The 17,911-nt window shown below is 37.7% G+C and overlaps 1 long non-coding RNA gene across 1 annotated transcript; it reads left to right on the top strand.

Annotated features, from left to right (window-relative positions):
- The first annotated feature begins 1,476 nt into the window (after positions 1-1,476).
- Positions 1,477-13,335, top strand: LOC121857468. Its single transcript, XR_006087191.1, has 3 exons — positions 1,477-1,522; positions 4,253-4,315; positions 13,295-13,335. It is a non-coding gene; the product is annotated as an uncharacterized LOC121857468 (long non-coding RNA).
- The last annotated feature ends 4,576 nt before the right edge of the window (positions 13,336-17,911 follow it).

The following is a 17,911-nucleotide window of genomic DNA, read 5'->3' as shown; positions in this document are numbered from 1 at the left end:
TCTTCCCGCTCAGTGATAAAGTCTGACAAGTAAATAATTGGTAACTCATGTGCTGTAAAACCTTGAGAGTGATTTCCATACCTTCCAAGCCACCATGGACAACCTTGCTTTGTCAAACATCTGATCATGGGACATGGTTAGGGGGAAGTTGGCTGATGGTCAGTTTAGCCCTAATCACTCTAGTTTAGAGCTTCCAAGGGTTCCAAGCCCTCAAAGTTTGGTGGACACATTTACAACTTAATCTTTATGATGTTATTAAAAGACATTATGCAGCTTAGAGAGCTGCCATCAGGTAATCATGGCTATGCACACAACTGTGGGAAATGGACATGAAATGTTGGAGATGATTATGATGATATCAGCCTTTTCCTGCTATGGGTGGAGAGCAACTGAAACAAGTTGTCGTCACTCCTTCTACTTTATAGTTAAGATTTCAATTGTGTTTAATTACCTGTTTCTGAAAGAGACTTTCTTGTTGCAGGTGACCTTCCTGGAAATTACCGAGACTTAGTGTGCTTTGAAAAAATCCTCTGGAGAGTGGGTCCAGGACTTACACTTGCAAACTTCCTGTTTCTTGGGTTGAGGTGAGTGTTCTTCTTCACTGACAACATGTTTGTTTATTTCTGTGAATTAATATGTAGTAATATCGAGATAATATGCATGTTATAATAAAATTTTGGATAAAATTAGAGCAATACAGTCATGGGGCGGGGCATCTTTTCTCAGCTGAGAAAAAAATTAAGTACAGATGCTCCTCTACTTGCGAAAGAGTTACGTTCTTGAGGCTTGTTTGTAAGTCCAACTTTACTCCTGTAGATACCAAACTTATTGTAAAAACTGAAAAGATGATGGATATTTAGCCCAGCTATACCCTTTAATACAGCCTTAAAACCTGGCTCACTCTTCTCCTCTTAGGTAATGTTTGTTTTATCTGGAATTTTCTTGAACGTTCTTAAGTAGAGGAGCACCTTTATAGTGGTGTTTCCTTATTATTTCACACTATTATACTTAGCAATATTATAAATCTCTGGCTAATAATAGGGACGGAAAGATAAATACTGATAGGCAAATGAGTTTTTTATTATTATTTTATTTTGGGGGGGTTTATGAGGGGGGTGTAAGACGAGTGCTGTTTTTGGTGATCATTAACTTGTTTTACAGTATTAGTCCACAATAATAAGAAAATTTGGGAGAAAAAATTCGGTTATTGTTGGGGTTGAGGCAACTAGATATGTCTGATTACAGCAAATGTGTTATTGTCAATTTGTAGGTGAAAGATTTTATCCTCAATAGATGTAGGTTAACATTACACCTGGAGGCAAATGCCTAAAGAAGGAAGGATATTCCTTTTAGTTGTGTGAACAAATATTAAACAAAGTATATTATCATAAGTTTTCTTTTACAGAAAAGATGTATACTACTCCCACGAGGAAAGAACGGCTATCTTTGATTATATCGTCAAAACGAAGCGGTTCGGAGAGGTTAAAGGCACAGTGTTTGGCAGGATATGGCCGAGGCCCAGGTAATACTACACCTCTTACTGCAGTACCTGTTCCTGTTATAGCACATGAACCATCATGTTTATTAATACTCTACTTGTTTTATGCATGCATACATACAGTCAGCCCTAAACATACACGGGGGTTAGGTAAGAGAGATACCCATGAATGTTAAAAATCCATGTACTTTTGCCTCCCCCCCCCCCCTAAAAAACCCCTGGCCCCCCCATGTCCTTATTTACCATGTATACCTGTGTGTAGTTCGAGTTTTTAAGACCAAATTATTTGGCAAAAAATTAGGGGTTGACCTCTAAACGGCTAATAGTTTCGTTAGGTTGAAAAATATTTACCAGGAACTACCAGTAAACAATGGAAACGACGCACCACCGGCTGTGAGTGTCGGTACAGCTGCCAGGGCAGATCTCTTGCATCATAATAGCAAGGCCAAAGTAACCAAATGCATGGTATGGTATACACAGTATACTGCTAGATCTGGGGGTCACTAAATCTAAGGGGATAATTTAACTCTAATCTTAATGTCTAAGGGTCGCTGCCACCAGACCCCCTCTGGACAGCATGTAGCTCGTTAGGTAGCAGGCAGAGTGGACTAGGCATTGGGTTAGGTTTTCCATTGACCAGATCGATGAGGGTAAAGAAGGGGGAAACCATAACATGTCTTAATTGATTTATTCCTTCTAAAACATACTGGTAAAAACAACATACATGAATTGGCCTTCCTCAGAAGAACAACGGAATTTTGGTTACCCAGCTGGGCCCCAGACTCCTACATTACTGGCGGGTCATCCACCCACTTATTGCACAACAATCGGTGAACGCCGTATCTCGGTCGTTCCTTCTTACAATATCCCTTAACACATCAGACTGTTCCACTGGTGTGGATTTTAGCACCGTCGGTTATCATACATAGTAGCACCATCTCAACACACCTGTTACACTCCATACCTGCAAGTATGTGACTCCTTGTGACTTTTAGGTATACACAACGGGCACCTCGTTCGCACACCGCCCTCGGTGGGTAAAGACGAGGGCTTCACCTAGAGACATACCAGCACTATTTCTACGCCTGGTATTATAGGTCGCTCCAAGTGACGACCGCAGTTTCTCACGGTCTCCTTAGTTGTGACTATTCATGTGGAGTGGTGCGCTGGGAATCCACCGGTTCATAGTGGACTGGTATAGTGGGGAGTCATTCCCCACCTGGTGTGGCGCTCAAGGAGACAATGGCGGCCGGGCGGCAAGATACCCCGACCACGTGGCACCTGTGGTGACGGCAGAACGGGAAAGACTAAGCAATAATGCCTGACGGGCGGTTATCCCACCCCTTAACACATCCCTATCACACTTATATATCCGGCAAAGCTTTAAACTGTAGTAACTGCTATTTATCAACCTTACTTGTAGGGCGGGATATAGCCCGCTAGGACACTGACCTGTGGTGACGGCAGAACGGGAAAGACTAAGGCCGGCTTCCCGCCGCTTCTCGTCACATAGGCCTACAGTTTCCAATCCTCAATTTACACTTTTGTTTCTTATGGTTCTCACCTGAACACTTCACGGTATCTTGTCACTCATTTCTTATAAACACATATATTAATCCTAAATTACACACTAAGGTCAGGTCTTGGTTTGCTAGTGCTTGGTTAAATGCCTGGGATTTTAATATCAACGGGGCATCTGAGGCGGGTACATGGCGCGCCTTGAAACCAAAGCCGAATGATCATGGCGGGGGTGTATCAACTTCACTTAAAAACTGTAATGAGGGATCCTCCTCTCACACATTGCACTATTTGAACACAGACATAAGATTCTCTGATCACTGTACCTGTCGTGGGTATATGTCACGTGAGGCTACGAGGTGTATTAAATTCATACCGACGCATACACGATATTTCCTTTCCAGTATAGTTTCTAGATCACTGTCAACACCTCACATAGTTCTGATACATTTATCCTTTTTCCAGATCATTGTTCTCATGTATTTTCATATGATATCTGTTGGAGTTATGTTCGCTCCACGCTCACAGACGTAAATAGTAGGACCTTCAAACCCTGATCCACACTTAGTCTTACGATTCGAAAAACACGTACCCTCTAGCCCTGTTCAAGGAGAAGACTGGGAGGAGCTCTTTGGTGCTTAAGACGATGACAAGGAAAATGATTTTGATGGATTTTAATGAAAATATTCAGAAATATGGTATCGTAGTATTTATTCAAGTCAATTAGGATAGAATATTATTGTAATACAACAGTTTTTTAACTGAAAACCATTCGAAAAGGGATTACGGTAACATCTTTTGAACGAAAGAAAGATTAAGTCATTGTTTTCGTCACGATTTTATCCAACTTTCCACTGTGATACGTACGCCATTTCAGCAAAAATATTACATTTCCGTGAATGCATTATATCAAGCACAGTATGAATAGAATACCGGTGTAACATAACATTATTTTGAGTCTTACTCTTTCCATTTACAGAGTACTGTACAAGCCCATGATAATGGCTCCTATAGGTGATAAACTTCGTTGTGTGAAGAGAAAGAATAACTCGTTGAAATTGAGTGACAAACTTGAAATAATTAAGAAACTAGAATGTGGTGTGAGCAATACTGTTCTAATGGAAACATACGACATTGGAAAACAAACAACTGCTGTACTGAATAACTATTAATTTATGGACATATTTTTATCATAAACTGTTGTGTATATTAACTGTTTTTGTTTGTTTGTTCCAGATGTGTTAACGACTAAACCCTTGAGAAATTAACAACTGGATCATGGAGACTCTGCTGCTACAAGTATGTCTTTATGTCTGTCTAACTGTCTATCTTTATCTATCTGTGCTTCTATATCTTTCTATCAGTCTTTCAATACCTGTATGTCTGTCTGTTTGGTATCTATATCATCTATCAGACTGTCTTTATATATACAAGCATCTGTCTTATCTATATCTATGCTATCAGTAAGAAAGATATTGACATTGAGTGAGGAAGGTGGATACACAAGAGGTACAGTGAATGATGGTGGGTACACAAGTGGTACAGTGAGTGAGGAAGGTGGGTACACAAGAGGTACAGTGAATGAGGATGGTGGGTACACAAGAGGTACAGTGAGTGAGGAAGGTGGGTACACAAGATGTACAGTGGAGTGGATGGCAGACTGCAGGATGTTGCTGACTGTAAGTGTTATGTATGTGCAGGTAAATATGTGTCCATGACAAGACTGAAGAAACTCAACACTGAAGATTATCCGTGGACTGTGTGGATGAGTTCTGCTGCCTGGGTGACATGATCAGTGCTGGAGGGGGTGCTGAAGGCTGCTGTGTTGTGAGTCATGGAATGGGTTCTGCTGCCTGGGTGACATGATCAGTGCTGGAGGGGGTGCTGAAGGCTGCTGTGTTGTGAGTCATGGAATGGGTTCTGCTGCCTGGGTGACATGATCAGTGCTGGAGGGGGTGCTGAAGGCTGCTGTGTTGTGAGTCATGGAATGGGTTCTGCTGCCTGGGTGACATAATCAGTGCTGGATGGGGTGCTGAAGGCTGCTGTGTTATGAGTCATGGATGAGTTCTGCTGCCTGGGTGACATGATCAGTGCTGGAGGGGGTGCTGAAGGTTGCTGTGTTGTGAGTCATGGAATGGGTTCTGCTGCCTGGGTGACATGATCAGTGCTGGAGGGGGTGCTGAAGGCTGCTGTGTTGTGAGTCATGGAATGGGTTCTGCTGCCTGGGTGACATGATCAGTGTTGGAGAGGGTGATGAAGGCTGCTGTGTTGTGAGTCATGGATGGAGTTCTGCTGCCTGGGTGACATGATCAGTGCTGGATGGGGTGCTGAAGGCTGCTGTGTTGTGAGTTATGGATGAGTTCTGCTGCTGGGTGACATGATCAGTGCTGGAGGGGGTGCTGAAGGTTGCTGTGTTGTGAGTCTGGTTCTGCTGCCTGGGTGACATGATCAGTGCTGGAGGGGGTGCTGAAGGCTGCTGTGTTGTGAGTCATGGATGAGTTCTGCTGCTTGGGTGACATGATCAGTGCTGGAGGGGGTGCTGAAGGCTGCTGTGTTGTGAGTCATGGATGAGTTCTGCTGCCTGGGTGACATGATCAGTGCTGGGGGGTGCTGAAGGCTGCTGTGTTGTGAGTCATGGATGAGTTCTGCTGCTGTGTTGTGAGTCATGGAATGGGTTCTGCTGCCTGGGTGACATGATCAGTGCTGGATGGGGTGCTGAAGGCTGCTGTGTTGTGAGTCATGGATGAGTTCTGCTGCCTGGGTGACAATGGCTGGAGGAGGTTTTGGGAATTCTTGTCTTTATTGTCAGCACGAGGACTTTCCCATCACATGAAAGGAAGAATGTATACAACTGGTGTGAGAAGTGTGGTGTTATATATCCGTGAAACATGGGCAGGTAAAAAGGATGACATGTGCAGTCTTGAGTGAACTGAAATGAGAATGGTGAGGTGGATGTGTACTGTGACTGAAAGATAAGAATCACCGTTCAGAGCTAAGAGGATGGCTGGGTATTGAGAGTATCGGCCAAGATTTACGTATTAGTAGACCGAGATCGGGAGTGTGGGGAGAATGGATGAGACCAGCTGGGTTAAGTGGTGCATGACTCTTAATGTGAGGAGGAGAGCCAGTGGTAGGTGGCCAAGAATGACATGGGGAGAGATTGTAAGAAATGATCTTAGAACCTGACAAGACTGATTGTAAGAGATGGTGTGGAAACTGGCTGTATGATTTGGATGGTGATAATGATTTGTTCTATCTTTCTGTCTAACTTTCAGGCTATCTATCTATCTATCTATCTATATCTCTACTCCTGTACTGTATTGTATTTCTCACCATATTAAAGGCAACCACAGATATAGCTTGAAAGGTTTATAGTCCCAAGAAAGTTCACCTAAACTAAACTTTCATAAAAGGTAATGTGTTCCTGCTGTAACACGTACAGTTGACCCTCCGCCAATGTGAAACGGATAAAAGTAATGATAATAAATAAGAGGACAAAATACTGCATGCCATTTGACATTTTTCCCTAAAGATGTAGGAGACAGGGATGTACTCCCCATTCTTGGGCTGACTCCTGCCGACGTAATAAAAAAATATGTCTTATATGGTGAGAAATATGGTATATCTCTACATCTTTCTGTCCATCTGTCTACAGTATATCTGTCTTATATGTACTGTAGACAGGACTACTGTACTAACCATGATAGACAGTTGACAATGCATGTGATTAATACCTGGAATACAAATATTTGCAGGAAAATGTCCAATATATTCAGCAACTTGACCACTTTAGTGATATAGAACCATGAAAATATTGTTTATTGTTTTTATACCAAAACACTGGTGATTGTCTCTCAGATACATCAGGAGTTGTATATCTTTAGTGGTGCATTACTGTGTCCTGGGTTCATTTCCCAGCCTGGGACTGATGTTACCCTCAATAAAGAACATGGCAGGTTTTCTGCAGGTACAATACTAGTTTCCTCCCATACTGTACAGTTTTAACAGACCAACTGCCCAAACGGCTCATTACTGGTAATTACGACGTCAATACGTTAAATTATACAAAGGTGAATCATACCGGTAATTTAATGTTGACTCGGCCATAGTGGGCTTTAACATTTATGCCACTGATGAATGAGTCTTGATCACACACAACTATAAGGTGGCCTTCTCTTGCCACTCCATCTTCCCTCTGGCCTTAATTGTGCCAAAGCCAAGAATTATTATTGTGTGAGGATGTAGTGGATCTCTGAGGTGACAATGATAAATATTTTGGTGTTAAGTCGGTGGTGTGAGTCTTGTACTGTGCAGGTCTTACCCACCTGTTACAAACTACTGCAGGGAGTGAAGACCTTCCTTAAAAGGTTTAACTTGGCAGTATTTACAAGGTCACATCACAGACGTCCTCAACGGCACTTGATGGTTTATAACAGAGCCATTTTTTATTACTTACTTTTGACCTTGATGATGTGGTTCAGCCATTATCAGATGCAGGTCAGGAACACTAAGGACTGTTCCTCTATAATGCTCACTGAGTAAATGAGGATAGTTGCTTCAAGGCTCCAGGCTCCACGGGGCAGATTGCTACCAGGTTTTACTTACAATTCACAATTGTTACATGGAATTATACATTTTCCACAATATATACTGAACTGTATACCTGTGTTGTCTATATACATGGTGAACTGTATACCTGTGTTGTGTATATACATGGTGAACTGTATACCTGTGTTGTCTATATTGTTTTAGCTGTGGTAAGATACCAAACTATCTCACTTGTTAACACTTGCCTGAACGAGTGTAGGTTAGTCGCTGGTACCTTTGATGCAGCTGAGGTAAGGATATAAGTCAGCATCTGCGTCATGTCACTGATGCAGCTAAGGTAGAGATATAGGGTTATTCCGTCATGTCACTACTGATGCAGCTGGTGGGATATAGGGTCATCGTCATATTTACCTTTACAATACAGCTAGAGTGAGATATAGGGTCATCTCACGCTGATACAACTAAGGTGAGATATGGTCATCACATCATGTCTACCTTTGATGCAGCCAGTGAGATGCGGTCATCTCGTCATGTCACCTTCTGATGCTGCAGCTAGGTGAATGTAAAGGTCATCTCGTCATGTTACCTTTGATGCAGCTGAGTGAGATATGGTCATCTCACCTTTGATACAGCTGGTGAGAGATATAGGGTCATCTCGTCATATTTACCTTTAGTACTGATCGTAGATAGTTTAATCGTCACATCTGTCCTGGGTTGTACTTGTAATTATCTTAGCTTGTAAGTTAAACAAGACACACAGGTGATGTTCTCTTCACTCGTTGTTCCTTGGTTTAATGAAAACACACGTGTTGATTTAATAGTTATATTGGGTAGTAATGTCTGTACAATTATTTGGTATTGACAGACTAATGAGCATTAGCTATTGGCTTGTAATTAGCTGATATATTTAGAGAGAGGTACAGCCTGGAGAGCTGGTTTCATGACACGACTTTAGGGCATTGTGTCGGGCTGTGAACTGGGCTGAACTCTCTTGAGTCTGGTGACTGGTGGTTGGAGGGTAACCACACTTCAACAGGTCATTAACTAAACAGCCTACCACATACTGAGGGTTGAAACTGTAGTTTAATGGGCTGTACACCCTAGGAGGTGTGACAGAACAAATGTTTATGGGCTGTACACCCTAGAAGGTGTGACAGAACAAATGTTTATGGGCTGTACACCCTAGGAGGTGTGACAGAACAAATGTTTATGGGCTGTACACCCTAGGAGGTGTGACAACAAATGTTTATGGGCTGTACACCCAAGAAGATGTGACAGAACAAATGTTTATGGGCTGTACACCCTAGAAGGTGTGACAGAACAAATGTTTATGGGCTGTACACCCTAGGAGGTGTGACAGAACAAATGTTTATGGGCTGTACACCCTAGGAGGTGTGACAACAAATGTTTATGGGCTGTACACCCAAGAAGATGTGACAGAACAAATGTTTATGGGCTGTACACCCTAGAAGGTGTGACAGAACAAATGTTTATGGGCTGTACACCCTAGGAGGTGTGACAGAACAAATGTTTATGGGCTGTACACCCTAGAAGGTGTGACAGAACACATGTTTATGGGCTGTACACCCTAGGAGGTGTGACAGAACAAGTGTTTATGGGCTGTACACCCTAGGAGGTGTGACAGAACAAATGTTTATGGGCTGTACACCCTAGAAGGTGTGACAGAACAAGTGTTTATGGGCTGTACACCCTAGGAGGTGTGACAGAACAAATGTTTATGGGCTGTACACCCTAGAAGGTGTGACAGAACAAATGTTTATGTGCTGTACACCCTAGGAGGTGTGACAGAACAAATGCTTATGTAGCTCTATGCCCAATAGTCTGGGTGATAGAATGTATATAATGAATATATGTCGTTAGCTCATATTTATATAATATTAATGTGACTGAGGCTAATACAATATACTGAACTGTATACCTATATTGTCTATATACATGGTGAACTGTATACCTGTATTGGCTATATACATGCTGAACTGTATACCTACATTGTCTATATGCAGGTTGAACCAATTGTAAACTTATATGATAAGTTTACATAATAAATATATATCTATCTATCTAAAGTGGTCTAGTGTATGGAAATATTTTGAGCTTTTCCCTGGTAATGTTGTTTCATCACAGGTGTTACTCTGTTGTAGTGTGAGCCAGTGTGAGGTGGAAGTCAATTTTAAACTGAGGTGTTTAGATGTGGCTCTGGAAGATTGACAATTTGTCTTATTTTAATTATAAACCAGAACACCAATATTTCTCACTGTTTATCCAGGTATAATTTGACTAAATTTATCTTTTAAATTTACCTGGACTTAGAATGCCATCACAATATGATTTGAAATTAATGAACAAAAAATATAATCAGTTTTGTTTTGTGTTTTTAAGGACTTTAGAATTAATATGATTTAGTGAGACTGTTGAACCGTTCCAATACTTTACATATATTTACCATTTAGGTTAGACTAAACCGTAAATAAATTTTAGTGTTTGTTAAGGAATTCAATCTCATTAGTTCGGTGTCATTTAATATTGCCATAAAATCTGTTGAGTGACTTAAGCAGCAATTATTCTGTTATAGTCATGCCAGTTAATGTTGTTTTAGGAGATACAGTTTATAATGTAGTGATCTCTGTTAAAACAAACTATTTTTATTGTCCAAATTTGTCGCGTTGGGTTATGAAGGTGTGCATGGTGGGAAAGGCTTTGGAATAAGGAATACTGAAGGTGAAAGAACACATGAGTTTGGGGATGGTATGTAACATGTGTTTAAGAATAGGGCAAGTAGGCTGACCATGTAGGCCTAAGGCAGGTGGCACAGAAACCCAGATTGGCTACATTTTGGTCAGGAAATTAGAACAGGTTGCTTGTGTGTGTTACTTAAAGATGGAGGGAGAGGAAGAAGGTGGATGTTCCAAGAAGGAGAGTGTGGGAATTGTGAAGGAACTGAATGTAAAAGAAGCATTTTCTTATGAGTTGAGAGGCTAGGAAGCAGCCAGTGAGGGGCAGTGTACCAAGACGCTGGGCAATAATAAAAGATGTTCCGTTGAGTGTGGTTGATGGCGGGAATGATGAAGTGGAAAGAGAGATAAAAAGAGAAAAGAAGATTGTGTGAGATGTGGAAGATGGTTGGCAACAGAGAGAAGTACAGTACCTGGAGGCTAAACTGAGATGGTTCAGGAGAGAAAGGAGGAAACTAACTGGGTCAAGAGATACACAAATGAATGTGGAGGGGAGGGGAGTTACAGGTAGGCAAAGAATGACATGAGGATAGGTTGTAAAGAAATGTCGGTGCTACTATAGTACCTGAGTATGTTTGTCGGTTGGAATGATGAGGAACAATCTGAACAGAAAACAAATGAATACAGTAATTGAACACAAAAAATTTAGGAATTGTCGAGTAATATCAAAATATTCGAAACTCGGTTAATTCGTATTTTCGGTAATTTGAGTGACGCAGAGTCTCTTTTGTCAAATCAATGAGAGTATAGTGCCGTTTGTGGTCCACCGAATTACTGAAAATACAAATTAACCGAGTTCCGAATATTTTGACATTATTCCACACTTTCTCAATCTTTTTGTTCAATTATTTGTTCGTTTTCTGTTCAGATTGTTCCTCATTATTCCAACCAACAAACATACTCAGTTACCATGCCTTGACTGCCACACAAAATAATCTTATTTATAATTACTGTGCAAACAAATATTTTTTAAGTGCACAAACAGTAATAATAAAGTAAATAATACAGTAATAAATAACTGTAAGACTTACTGCACATTGTGAGGTGAACTGATAATATGTGGATGATATTCAGAAAGTGTAATAGTATTGAGGATCAGGTCTGGGGTCCACTGCTCTCATCAAGAAGATTAATCCCCAACCTACCTAACTCAGGAGACTTTTCCTTTGTTCTATGTATTTCTCCCTTGTTTTGTTGTGTTAGTTGGCAGAAGAGGGACCTATAGTGTGTTTTATCCCATCTGAGAAGAGATTCGTAATTTGTGTATTATTGCGGGTAAAAATAAGTATATATTAAATGCGTCCTCCGAAAGCGTCAATTTGCCACCAGAGTTTAACAGTTAATTCTTGTATAATATTTCTGATAAACTTCCTACATGTTTATGTTTGATATAATTAATGTATGAATCTTTAAATAATTTAGCTAAATGTCTTTCTCGTCAGAAATGGTCATTATGAATAAACTCATTTAGAAATAGCTACATCATTACTTCAGGAGGAAATCGGACAGATTTGCAACAGCCAATCAGGTGTAACTCTTGAGGAGGGGGCGGGGCATCTCTTCTCATCTGATAAAATATGCACAATAGTCAAATCAGCTCCAAAATTTCATCTTATATTTCTCCAAAGAGGGTTTTTACTTCATTTACCAGTGTGGCCGTTACACTTATGGAATATCATCTACGATCTCACCTCTCATTATTTATTACTGTATTATTTACTTTAATATTGTAAGTACTGTACATTTTATAACTATTTATATTTGCACAATAATTATAAATATAATATTGTATATGACAGCCAAGGCAACTTTTTGAACCACTCAGTTATTTCATATTCATTCCAAATTCAAATCGCTCAATTAATTTTTTGAGAAACATACGAATTAAACCGAAGTACGAATTGCAGCGATCTTATTCAATGAAAGTCCAAAAATTCATCATTTAAAATATTTAAGTCTAAACATTCATCATTTAAAATATTCCAAGTCCAAAAATTCATCGTTTAAAGTATTCTAAGTCCAAAATTTATTCTAAGTCCAAAAATTCATTGTTTAAAAATATTCTAAGTCCAAAAATGGCCAAAATTATTCCTGGGCATATTTTGAGTAATAAATTTTTGTGTGGTTTTAGAGGTAAAACATTTGTGCCAGTCTTACGAGCTCCAGCTTGGCATCTGTGTATTATAAGGCATAACGGACTACCTGGACGTGGGGAGAGTAACTCACTGGGCCCCTACTGAGTTATTCTTCCCACGGCCAGGTATTCCATTATGCTTGTATTTTTTTATATTATTGGTGAATGATAATTTGAAGGCCTTCCTCCGGAGACGCTTCCGATTATCTTTTACCAAATTTTTTCAACGTTAGTCCTGGCAATGGCAAACTCAAAAAACACTTAAGGGTAAAAAAAGGGAAATTTTTTTGCTCAAATTTTGCAATTTTTAGCCATTTTTTCATAAAAAAAATGCCAATTTTTTCATATTTTTAGCTATTTTTTTCAGGTTTTTAGGTTATTTTAGTTATTTTTTTTATTTTATATATTTTATTTATATATTTTTATTTATATATTTTATTTATATATATTTTTTATTAATATATATTTTATTTTATATTTTTTTATTTAATTATATTTTATTTATTTATATTTTTTTATTTATATATTTTATTTATATATATTTTTTTATATTTTATATTTTTTTATTTATATATACAGTATATATATATATATATAGTATTTATATATTGTTTATTTTTCAAGTTTATATATATTTTTCATTTGTATATTATATTTGTATATTATGAATTAAGATATTTTTTCAAGTATTACATTAAATTATTTTGCTTCAAAATCTGAAGCTGAACTTAGTCAATTTTCTGTAAAAGTTGAAAATATTGTAAATGCTGGAAAAGGTTAATAAAGACGTAATGACATTTAGACATTTATTAATGGAAACTTAATGGCTCTATAAATTTGCAGGCCAGGGCAGCAAGCACAGAGCAGTCCAGGGGAGCGGTAGTCCAGGGCAGCAGCATGCACAGAGCAGAGCCGTTAGGGGGCAGGGAAAAAACACTTTTATTTGAGTTGCAGGCTGCACTTTTCAGGCAGAGAGAAAACGTATTTTTGGCCAAAAATCCTTTAAGGCTTTAGACTTACAATTTTCGTCATTTCGGCCAAAAAATGGATTTTGTTCAAAATTTCAGTATAGGTACTCCTGAATGTGCTGCTTAAGGATCTGTTAACCAAAATTTGATATCTTGATTATAACTTGTTCAAATGGCTTTTAGAAAATGTTCAAATGATTTTTAGAATATTTTAATTACTTTTGCAATGCTAATTACTCGCCACTTATGGGTTTTCGAGGTCATTTCTTGGTGCTTGTGTATTATTCTGGATGTACTTAAATAGTTAGGCACATTAAATTTTAGTTCAGAGAGAAAAAGTATTTTTGGCCAAAAATCCTTTAAGGCTTTAGACTTACAATTTTTGTCATTTCGGCCAAAAAATGGATTTTGTTCAAAATTTCAGTATAGGTACTCCTGAATGTGCTGCTTAAGGATCTGTTAACCAAAATTTGATATCTTGATTATAACTTGTTCAAATGGCTTTTAGAAAATGTTCAAATGATTTTTAGAATATTTTAATTACTTTTGCAATGCTAATTACTCGCCACTTATGGGTTTTCGAGGTCATTTCTTGGTGCTTGTGTATTATTCTGGATGTACTTAAATAGTTAGGCACATTAAATTTTAGTTCAGAGAAAAAGTATTTTGGCCAAAAATCCTTTAAGGCTTTAGACTTACAATTTTGTCATTTCAGCCCAAAAATGGATTTTGTTCAAAAATTTCAGTATAGGTACTCCTGAATGTGCTGCTTAAGGATCTGTTAACCAAAATTTGATATCTTGATTATAACTTGTTCAAATGGCTTTTAGAAAATGTTCAAATGATTTTTAGAATATTTTAATTACTTTTGCAATGCTAATTACTCGCCACTTATGGGGTTTCGAGGTCATTTCTTGGTGCTTGTGTATTATTCTGGATGTACTTAAATAGTTAGGCACATTAAATTTTAGTTCAGAGAAAAGCGTATTTTTAATAAAAAATCAGCTACAAAACTTCAGACTTAAAAATTTTTGTCATTCGGCCCAAATGGATTTTGTTCAAAATTTCAGTATAGGTACTCCTGAATATGCTGCTTAAGGATCTGTTAACCAAAATTTGATATCTTGATTATAACTTGTTCAAATGGCTTTTAGAAAATGTTCAAATGATTTTAGAATATTTTAATTACTTTTGCAATGCTAATTACTCGCCACTTATGGGTTTTCGAGGTCATTTCTTGGTGCTTGTGTATTATTCTGGATGTACTTAAATAGTTAGGCACATTAAATTTTAGTTCAGAGAGAAAACGTATTTTTATTGAAATCGCTGAGCTTTAGACTTACAATTTTCGTCATTCGGCCAAAAATGGATTTTGTTCAAAATTTCAGTATAGGTACTCCTGAATATTATTAACATGAGATCTATTAGCAAAATTTGATATCTTGATTAACGTTCAAATGGCTTTTAGAAAATGTTCAAATGATTTTTAGAATATTTTAATTACTTTTGCAATACTAATTACTCGCCACTTATGGGTTTTCGAGGTCATTTCTTGGTGCTTGTGTATTATTCTGGATGTACTTAAATAGTTAGGCACATTAAATTTTAGTTCAGAGAGAAAAAGTATTTTGGCCAAAAATTCTGTAAGGGGTAAGCCTTACAATTTTTGGCATTTCGTCCACAAATGGATTTTGTTCAAAATTTCAGTATAGGTACTCCTGAATGTGCTGCTTAAGGATCTGTTAACTAAAATTTGATATCTTGATTATAACTTGTTCAAATGGCTTTTAGAAAATGTTCAAATGATTTTAGAATATTTTAATTACTTTTGCAATGCTAATTACTCGCCACTTATGGGTTTTCGAGGTCATTTCTTGGTGCTTGTGTATTATTCTGGATGTACTTAAATAGTTAGGCACATTAAATTTTAGTTCAGAGAGAAAAAGTATTTTTGGCCAAAAATCCTATAAGGCTTAAGACTTACAATTTTCGTCATTTCGGCCAAAAAATGGATTTTGTTCCAAATTTCAGTATAGGTACCAGGGCTGTGGAGTCGAAGACAAAACCTTCGACTCCGACTCCGACTCCTCAAATTTTTATGCTTCCGACTCCGACTCCGACTCCTTGGCCTATTTGTAACAACTATTTCTACCATCCTAATTGTAATTTGTATGTTGTAACCTGCATAGGTAAAAAGTAAAACACCGTGGCTATACTGCTTTATTAATGATCTGGACGATATTTAAGAACTACAAAAAGATGATAGGCTTGACTTTCAAAGTTTCAATCAAAAGAAAAATAAATTTATTAAGAATTCAAGATATTAACTAGAAAACACCATTTACATGTATATCTAAAAGTTCGATCTCAGCATATGAATATTGTTTAAACTCATAATCTGATGTGGATCTAAATGATGATCCTACAATTCCTTTTAAAGTAAAGTTATATATTTATGTACATTAAAGAAATGAATACCTTATTAAGGAAAATGGATAAACCTTACATGATTAAGTTATTAAATTAAATTTGCCTTAATCTCACCAAAAACAGGTTGTAGCTAATTGTTTTGTAGCTGAGAGCCTCTGTGCAGTTTTCAACGAAACAAAATTTGATATAATTCAAAATTTCAAATGGTAAAGAAGACTATCGTCCAAAATTATAGTGCTATACTGTGCCTGCTACAATAAATTCATAATAATGCTTATAAAATGGAAATAAATTCTTTTAATAATTTAAGAAAATTAGTGGGATCAGTGGAATCACTGCAATGAATATGCCTGAGTTCATATATTTGTTCTTAGGAACAGAATAGCTTCAGTCGGAGTCGGAGTCTGGACAATTTTACCGACTCCGACTCCACAAGCCGAAATTTCCTCTGACTCCTCGACTCCGACTCCGACTCCACAGCCCTGATAGGTACTCCTGAATGTGCTGCTTAAGGATCTGTTAACCAAAATTTGATATCTTGATTATAACTTGTTCAAATGACTTTTAGAAAATGTTCAAATGATTTTTAGAATATTTTAATTACTTTTGCAATGCTAATTACTCGCCACTTATGGGTTTTCGAGGTCATTTCTTGGTGCTTGTGTATTATTCTGGATGTACTTAAATAGTTAGGCACATTAAATTTTAGTTCAGAGAGAAAGAGTATTTTTGGCCAAAAATCCTTTAAGGCTATAGATTTACAATTTTTGTCATTTTCGGCCAAAAAATGGATTTTGTTCAAAATTTCAGTATAGGTACTCCTGGATGTGCTGCTTAAGGATCTGTTAACCAAAATTTGATATCTTGATTATAACTTGTTCAAATGGCTTTTAGAAAATGTTCAAATGATTTTTAGAATATTTTAATTACTTTTGCAATGCTAATTACTCGCCACTTATGGGTTTTCGAGGTCATTTCTTGGTGCTTGTGTATTATTCTGGATGTACTTAAATAGTTAGGCACATTAAATTTTAGTTCAGAGAGAAAACGTATTTTTGGCCAAAAATCCTTTAAGACTTTAGACTTACAAATTTTGTTTTCATTGAAGCTGGATTTTATTCCAAAATTTCAGTATAGAGCTCTGAATGTGCTGCTTGGATCTGTTAACCCAAAATTTGATATCTTGATTATAACTTGTCCAAATGGCTTTTAGAAAATGTTCAAATGATTTTAGAATATTTTTAATTCTTTTGCAATGTAATTACTACTTCCTTATGGTTTTTCGAGGTCATTTCTTGGTGCTTGTGTATTATTCTGGATGTACTTAAATAGTTAGGCACATTAAATTTTAGTTCAGAGAAAAATGATTTTTGGCCAAAAATCCTTTAAGGCTTTAGACTTACAAATTTTGTCATTTCGGCCCAAAAATGGATTTTGTTTAAAATTTCAGTATAGGTACTCCTGAATGTGCTGCTTAAGGATCTGTTAACCAAAATTTGATATCTTGATTATAACTTGTTCAAATGGCTTTTAGAAAATGTTCAAATGATTTTTAGAATATTTTAATTATTTTTGCAATGCTAATTACTCGCCACTTATGGGTTTTCGAGGTCATTTCTTGGGGCGCTCTTTCAAATATTTTACTGATTTGGGCGGTCTCGGGCTCTGCTCTCAACTCCAGCAGCGAATGATGACAATCCCGGCCCCCGCACCATAAATACCAATAAGTCTGGAACAGGGCTGTCAGCGAACAGTCAGGTCTTAATCTAACAACCAAACAGAGAGAAAGAGAATGGTGCGCTCTTTCAAATATTTTACTGATTTGGGCGGTCTCGGGCTCTGCTCTCAACTCCAGCAGCGAATGATGACAATCCCGGCCCCCGCACCATAAATACCACTCCTACGCTGTAGGAGGACCACACTCGGGCGAGAGCGCGATACCTGAGGAGGACGGACGGGGCTTTGGACGGCTGCACGTCCGTTCCTTACCACCGTTGAATAAGCCACTTGCCCAAGAGTTAAATTACAAAGCCAAAAAAATTCCTAACCTTAACAACAACAA

Source organism: Homarus americanus, unplaced genomic scaffold, assembly GCF_018991925.1.
Source record: "Homarus americanus isolate GMGI-L3 unplaced genomic scaffold, GMGI_Hamer_2.0 scaffold46432, whole genome shotgun sequence".
Taxonomy (NCBI): Eukaryota; Metazoa; Arthropoda; class Malacostraca; order Decapoda; family Nephropidae; genus Homarus; species Homarus americanus.
Note: the sequence above shows the minus strand (reverse complement) of the source record. Positions and strands in the feature narration are given on the sequence as shown.